Source organism: Gordionus sp. m RMFG-2023, chromosome 4, assembly GCF_954871325.1.
Source record: "Gordionus sp. m RMFG-2023 chromosome 4, tfGorSpeb1-WG-v2, whole genome shotgun sequence".
Classification (NCBI taxonomy): domain Eukaryota; kingdom Metazoa; phylum Nematomorpha; class Gordioida; order Chordodea; family Parachordodidae; genus Gordionus; species Gordionus sp. m RMFG-2023.
In genome coordinates, this window is record NC_088778.1 from 21,541,114 (window position 1) to 21,547,793 (window position 6,680).

At 24.3% G+C, this 6,680-nt stretch overlaps 1 long non-coding RNA gene across 1 annotated transcript; it reads left to right on the plus strand.

Annotated features, from left to right (window-relative positions):
* The first annotated feature begins 240 nt into the window (after positions 1–240).
* On the plus strand, positions 241–6,291 carry LOC135927875 (uncharacterized). Its single transcript, XR_010572199.1, has 3 exons — positions 241–258; positions 5,872–6,000; positions 6,174–6,291. It is a non-coding gene; the product is annotated as an uncharacterized LOC135927875 (long non-coding RNA).
* Positions 6,292–6,680: the final 389 nt, after the last annotated feature.

Sequence of the window (6,680 nt, forward strand, 5' to 3'; positions counted from 1 at the left end):
ATAATAATCATTTTATTAGTTAATGTATTTTCTCCTTTTAATAACTGTTACGTTTTTAAAAAAGGAGTTTTGAAAAAAGTTTTTTAATTAAATTATTAAGGGTCCTGCCATTTATGTCCATGGGGCAGTCCGGGAGCTCAGGGAAAGCCAGGCAAAAATGGATATCCTGGACCTATTGGATATAAAGGAAACCCAGGTATTAAAGGTCCACGAGGAGCTCCAGGTAAACCAGGAAAAAAGGGCCCCAAAGGGCTCAAGGTTATAAAATTTTATATTTATAAATTCGTATGAAATAGAAATTGTTTGGAAAAAAATATTTTTGAATTGAAACTTACTACGCATGTTGGAAAACCTCATTAAACTATCGCTTTATTGATATTTTTATATAATTATTTTAACTGTTTTATATAATAATAACTTGTGATTAATATTATTAAAAGTCACTTTTTGTACTTTTGCATTGAAATTTCAAAGATAATAAGATCAGTTAACTCTAGATCAATGCCGAATTAAGGACTTGTTAGTTGAGTACTAGAATTTTTATTTTGTATTAGTTTTACATTTTTGAAACACCTTTACACGTGTTATTTTTAGTCATTAATTCTAGTTGATATATCATTTAAGTTTGAATAATACTTCATAGTCTTTCATACAGCTACTCATCAATAGGCCTACAAAAAAACGAATCGAATAATTGATTCGTAAAATCATTATTCGTTTCGATTCATCGAATATTCGATTCGATTCAAAAATTTTTCTAAAGCTTATAAAATATTTTGCAAAAAAAATTTTACAGATGTTTAAAGATGACACTTTTAAGGATTCTCTAAACTAATTGTCATTACAATATAAAAATTTATAGAAAATAAACGAAATAAAACCCAATGATTTCATATAACGTTAACCAAACAAATTGACCAAAATATCCGATTTTTAGAATTAGAATTGCTTATAAAAAAATATTTAAACTATTTCTTCAATCTAATATTCAAATCTTATTAAAATTTTCTAAAAATGTACAATAATCTTATTTTATAAAAATAGAAAATAATACACAAAAATATAAAATTATAGTAAATCCGAATTTGATAATATCCAATTTTTTAAGCATAAAGTCTTTCTAATAGTTTCCTCCTTCAAAGACATTCTATTTTTCATTATCATATTTGTTCCTATTGAGAACAACCGCTCACATGAAGCCGATCCCTGAATTGACAATATATCAGTTGCCATTTTCGACAACACAGGAAAACGATCCCCATGCAATCTCCACCATTCTAAGGGACTCTTATTTGAACTGATTCTTATTTCGTTAAGATATGTCTCCACCTCACATACTGATGCGATGTTATTTTGTTTAAAAATTCTATCCATGTTCGACTGTACTATTGGGTTAACTGATGTTGATTTGATTTGATATTATATTTTATTTTGTAATCATTATGTACATCTTTAAATTTTTCTAACAGATTTGTCGTGTCTATGTTATATATAGTTGGTAGTTGCTCAAAAAATTCCATTTTTAGTCTAGGATCCAGTATTGTTAATATTATAGTGTGAATATTTGTTAAGTTATAATAAGTTTCTATTTTCTCAATCGCACTGATAGAGTTTATAAAATCGAGATCAAATGAATTTAAATGTTTGATTAAAGAAACATAGAAAGGGATGACAAGATTTAGGGTAGGATATGTATCACCACATATATCTTCGGTAAAATCAAAAAAAGTTTTAATTTGTTTTGTATGTTTATTAAAGTAGTCCAATCATCCTGATAAAAAATAATAATTAGTAAATTAAATTAAATTACTTCGATAAGTTTTCTTTCTTCGATATCAGATATATCATCATATATCTGAGTCACAACTTCATCAATAGCCCTTCTCATTTTAATAGCTCTTTCGACCAAGAACTATTCCATCTGATGGATGTGTCTAATTTTAATTTTAAATATTTCATAGGGGGAAGTAGGGAGGAGCACACATCTTGCATAATATTTGTCTTTGTAAAAGAATTGCGAATAATCTTTATGATTGTTAATTTTGATACTTGCCTGTCTACTTTCTTAAATATTTCCTGTACTACTAAATTGAGTACATGTGCAAAACATCGCACATGTAAAATTCCACAATTTGGGTGTTTTATACGAAGAATTTTTATGAAAGTAGAGTTAGAGCTAGCATTATCGCAAGTAATTGCTATCTTTCTTATGTCGATATTATAATTTTTTATAATTTGAGAAAACTCTCTATAAATATTTTCACCAGAATGCGAATCAGTAAATGGAACTATATCCAATAACAATGATTTCATCTCTCATTTTTCATCAATAAAGTGGCAGGTCAACCCTAAAAATGGTACATTAGTAGGGCTTATATCAGTTGTAAAGTTAATTTGGCATTTTAAATTATTTATAATTATTTTAACTTTATTGAATTCTTTATTAAAAATTTCATTCATATATAGTTTAATTGACGGTATTGAGCATATATTTATTTCAGGATTTAAAGCTCTAACGAAGGACTTGAATTCCTGAGTGGCGAGAATTTTAAAAGGTATATTTGACTTTAGCAAAAATTTTAATAAATAATGCTTAACATCATCATCATTTGTTTAGGGTATATCATTTAAATAGTTTCTAATAGTATTATTTAGTTTTTGATGAAATCTTTTGTTATGATTAATTAGTGCTGACGTAGTTTTTTTCTTGCACATTATCTCTACATTGCATATTTTACATTTAGCTGTTTCTTTTTTAGCATCATAGAAATAATGATTCCATATTAAAGAATTTTTCCGCCTAGCATTAAAAGGTTCAGTTTGATCAGAGATTGATATAGATCTTGAACTATTTGAGGATTGACTATGTCCTTCACCATATCTTCTTCCATCAAGATTTTCTAATTGATCTTTGAATATATTTTAACATTATATCATATAAAATCTAAGTTTACCATCCTTCCTGAAATTCCATATTAATGACACATTAGAAGCTGAAAGAAAAAAACAGTAAATTAATTAAACAGTGGCATAGGCATGGGGGGGGGGGGTCTTTTTTAAAAAATAAAATTATTTTAATTTACTATTTTTATTCCCATTATGAATTAGCAAAACCTTAGAGAAAATTAGAACTTTCTTTATAAATTCAAATCAAAAATAGCAATATGATAATATTAGTTTTAAATAATATTTATTTTTGTAAAATAAATTCTTAGTTATAATTTTTATATAATTTTTGTATTAATTCTTAAAATTTATGGAAATACTATTTTAATCAAAGTACAGTGTATTATTTATATATTTTTTTAAATTTATATTTTATGTAATTGTTAAATTACATTTTTTAAAATAGTTTTTATACAATAAAAATTTTAAAATATCTACATTTTAAAATTTATTTTAAATATTTGCATAATATATAACAAATTTTAGAGAGTATTTCATTATAGATTTTATTTATTATATAAAAATACTTTAGTAGCATAAATTTCCTTTATTTAATCATGTATTTATTTTTATTATTAATATCATTTTATTAGAGGTGAAGGTGATAATGAAAAAATAAAATTTTTAAAATTATAATCTATATAAAATATCTACATTTTAAAATTTATTTTAAATATTTACATATAAAATATAACAAAATTTTAGAAAATATTTCATTATAGATTTTATTTATCAAAAATACTTTAGTAGCATAAATTTCCTTTATTTAATAATGTATTGATTTTTATTATTAATATCATTTTATTAGAGGTGAAGGGATTATGACAAAATAAAATTTTTAATCTATATAAAATATCTACATTTTAAATATTTGCATATAAAATATAACAAAATTTTAGAAAGTATTTCATTATAGATTTTATTTATTAAAAATACTTTAGTAGCATAAATTTCCTTTATTTAATCATGTATTTATTTTTATTATCAATATCATTTTATTAGAGGTGAAGGTGATTATGATATAATAAAATTTTTTAAATTATAATCTATTTAAAATATCTACATTTTAAATATTTGCATATAAAATATAACAAAATTTTAGAAAGTATTTCATTATAGATTTTATTTATTAAAAATACTTTAGTAGCATAAATTTATTTTTATTATTAATATCATTTTATTAGTTAGAGGTGAAGGTGATTATGACAAAATAAAATTTTTAAAATTATAATCTATTTAAAATATCTACATTTTAAATATTTGCATATAAAATATAACAAAATTTTAGAAAGTATTTCATTATAGATTTTATTTAATATATAAAAATAATTTAGTAGCATAAATTTCCTTTATTTAATTATTAATATAATTTTTAGAGGTGATTATGACAATGTAATAGAGGATGAAGATATTATAATGCACAATCTGAATTAGATTGTCTTTAAAATTTGCCAAAAATAAGGTTACTAAATGGGAAAAGGATTTTCCTAATCAAATAATAAGAACTAGTCAAAAAAAATTTAGTTATTTATCTGTCAGGAGCTCGAGAATATGGGAAAGAGGCACACTCTATAAAAATGTTTTGACTTGTTCATAACATCAAAAATGATTAAAGAGAAACAATCAAAATAAAATAATTATATTTTACTTTGAAGCTTTTCCTTTTCTTCCATTAAACTTTTTCAGCAAATATAACTTGTTATGATTTGATTATTTGATAATAGGAAATAAAATAAAACAAAATAATATCCACTAGGAAAATTTAATTTTTTTTTATTTTACTTGCAATAAAATATTTGCGAATAATTACGAATATTTATATATAAATAATTTCGAATAATTTCGAATAATACGAATAATTTTCCTCATTATTTAAATTCATCGAATATCAAATAACAAATAATTCGTTTTAGGCCTACTCATCAATAATTATATATAATTCTCTGTATTTTAAATAATTTCCCTAATTTCGAAATTATTTTTATACGATTTTCTGTAAACGTCATAAACCTTTCCGATGACGACTTGAAATGATTTTCCACATAGATATTTTTTTATAGGAACTCTAAATGCCAATATAAGTTCGAATTTTATAATAAAATTTATTAATTTTTTTTATAATATTCATTTAGAATCAGAAGTATACAAACATAACAAATACCCCTAGTTCATTTAAAATGAATTTTTATATTTTTGGCATAAAACTTAACATGTGATTTAAGCAAATGGATTTTTAATAGAATGAGGTACATAGTGCTTTAGCGTTTAGCTACTTCAGAATATTTTTCCGTCATCTTATTTGCTCTATCTGTAATCAGACTTATCCCTGTTTGTTGTAAAAATATAGGTAGTAAAACCGTTTGAGGATAAAGATCCTAGAATGGTGGCATTGATGTTTTCCATTTGCGTTTGTCATAAAAAAAATTAAAATAAATATTGCTTTAATAGTAATTGACATATATTTCATATAAATTAATATAAATATATTTGTAAATCGTAATTTTTGAATTAAAATTATTAATTGAGATAATAAATAATGTTTGTTTATTTCTTCAGTTATAACTTAATAAATTTCACACAAAAACCTTAAATGCAAAGTAAGTCCAAAATGGATGCCATTTAAAAAGAAAATTCTATGAGGCTTTGATATTTTATTTCCAAACAACAAGCCTATTAAGTTTAGTAATGTAAAGCAGTGCAAAAGGCCTTGGTTGTTCGTCACCTGTATAATATAAAGGGGTTCTCAAACTTTGAAAAAGTCTTAGCCCCTCATAGTTCCCTATTCAATATATCCCTGATAATAGCGATAAATTGTGATAATTATAAAAATGTTACATAGATTCAATTTATTTTATGAAACTTAATTAATTTTTTAAAAGTATTTATAACTATATTTAAACCCCCTTTTCAATATATATTTATAAGGGTTATCAAGGAAAATCTGGTTACGATAGTTATCCAGGAGCGCCTGGATTAGATGGGCTTCCTGGGCAAGATGGAAAGGTCGGAAGACCAGGAAACCTTGGCCTTAACGGAATGGATAATTTTATAACCGTAAATCATGAAAAAAATTATCATTATTATAAATAAATTATATTATATGAAATGACGTAAATCGCGTTATTTAAATATACTCGGAGTCCATTTTCTCATTTAATTAGTTTTAATTTTTTAAAAGTCAAAAAAGTAGCATAGCATAATAAATGATTGATTTTTATCTTTTATAGGGTGACCCAGGATTAACCGGATTCGACGGAAAGCCCGGTAAACGGGGGAAAAAGGGAAAATCAGGTAAAGATGGTTCACCTGGAACCAATGGAAAAGATGGTTTAAAAGGTCCTCCTGGCATTAAAGTATATTTTATTGATGTTATTATCACGAATTAGATTCGATTCGTTATTTTTATGTCTTTTTGTATAGTTGGGTATTCGGCTGAATTAGCTTTTTCAGCTTAGGCCTAGAAGCTCATTTATTTTTAGGTTTACCCCATTTATTTTTGGCTAAGGCTTAGCTAATTTTTTGGCTATGGCTAAGTCGTCTATTTGTATTTCTAGCTTCCATTTTGCTTATTAACCTGGCCCATGCCTCATTCATTTTTATTAAAATGGATTATCATTTTATTACAAAGATGTGAATGTTTCAACATAATCAATCGATTTAAACCTTCTAAAGATAAGCCTTAATTAATTTTTTAGAATAAGGTTAGACTTTACTAATTATTTTACTTTATGGCT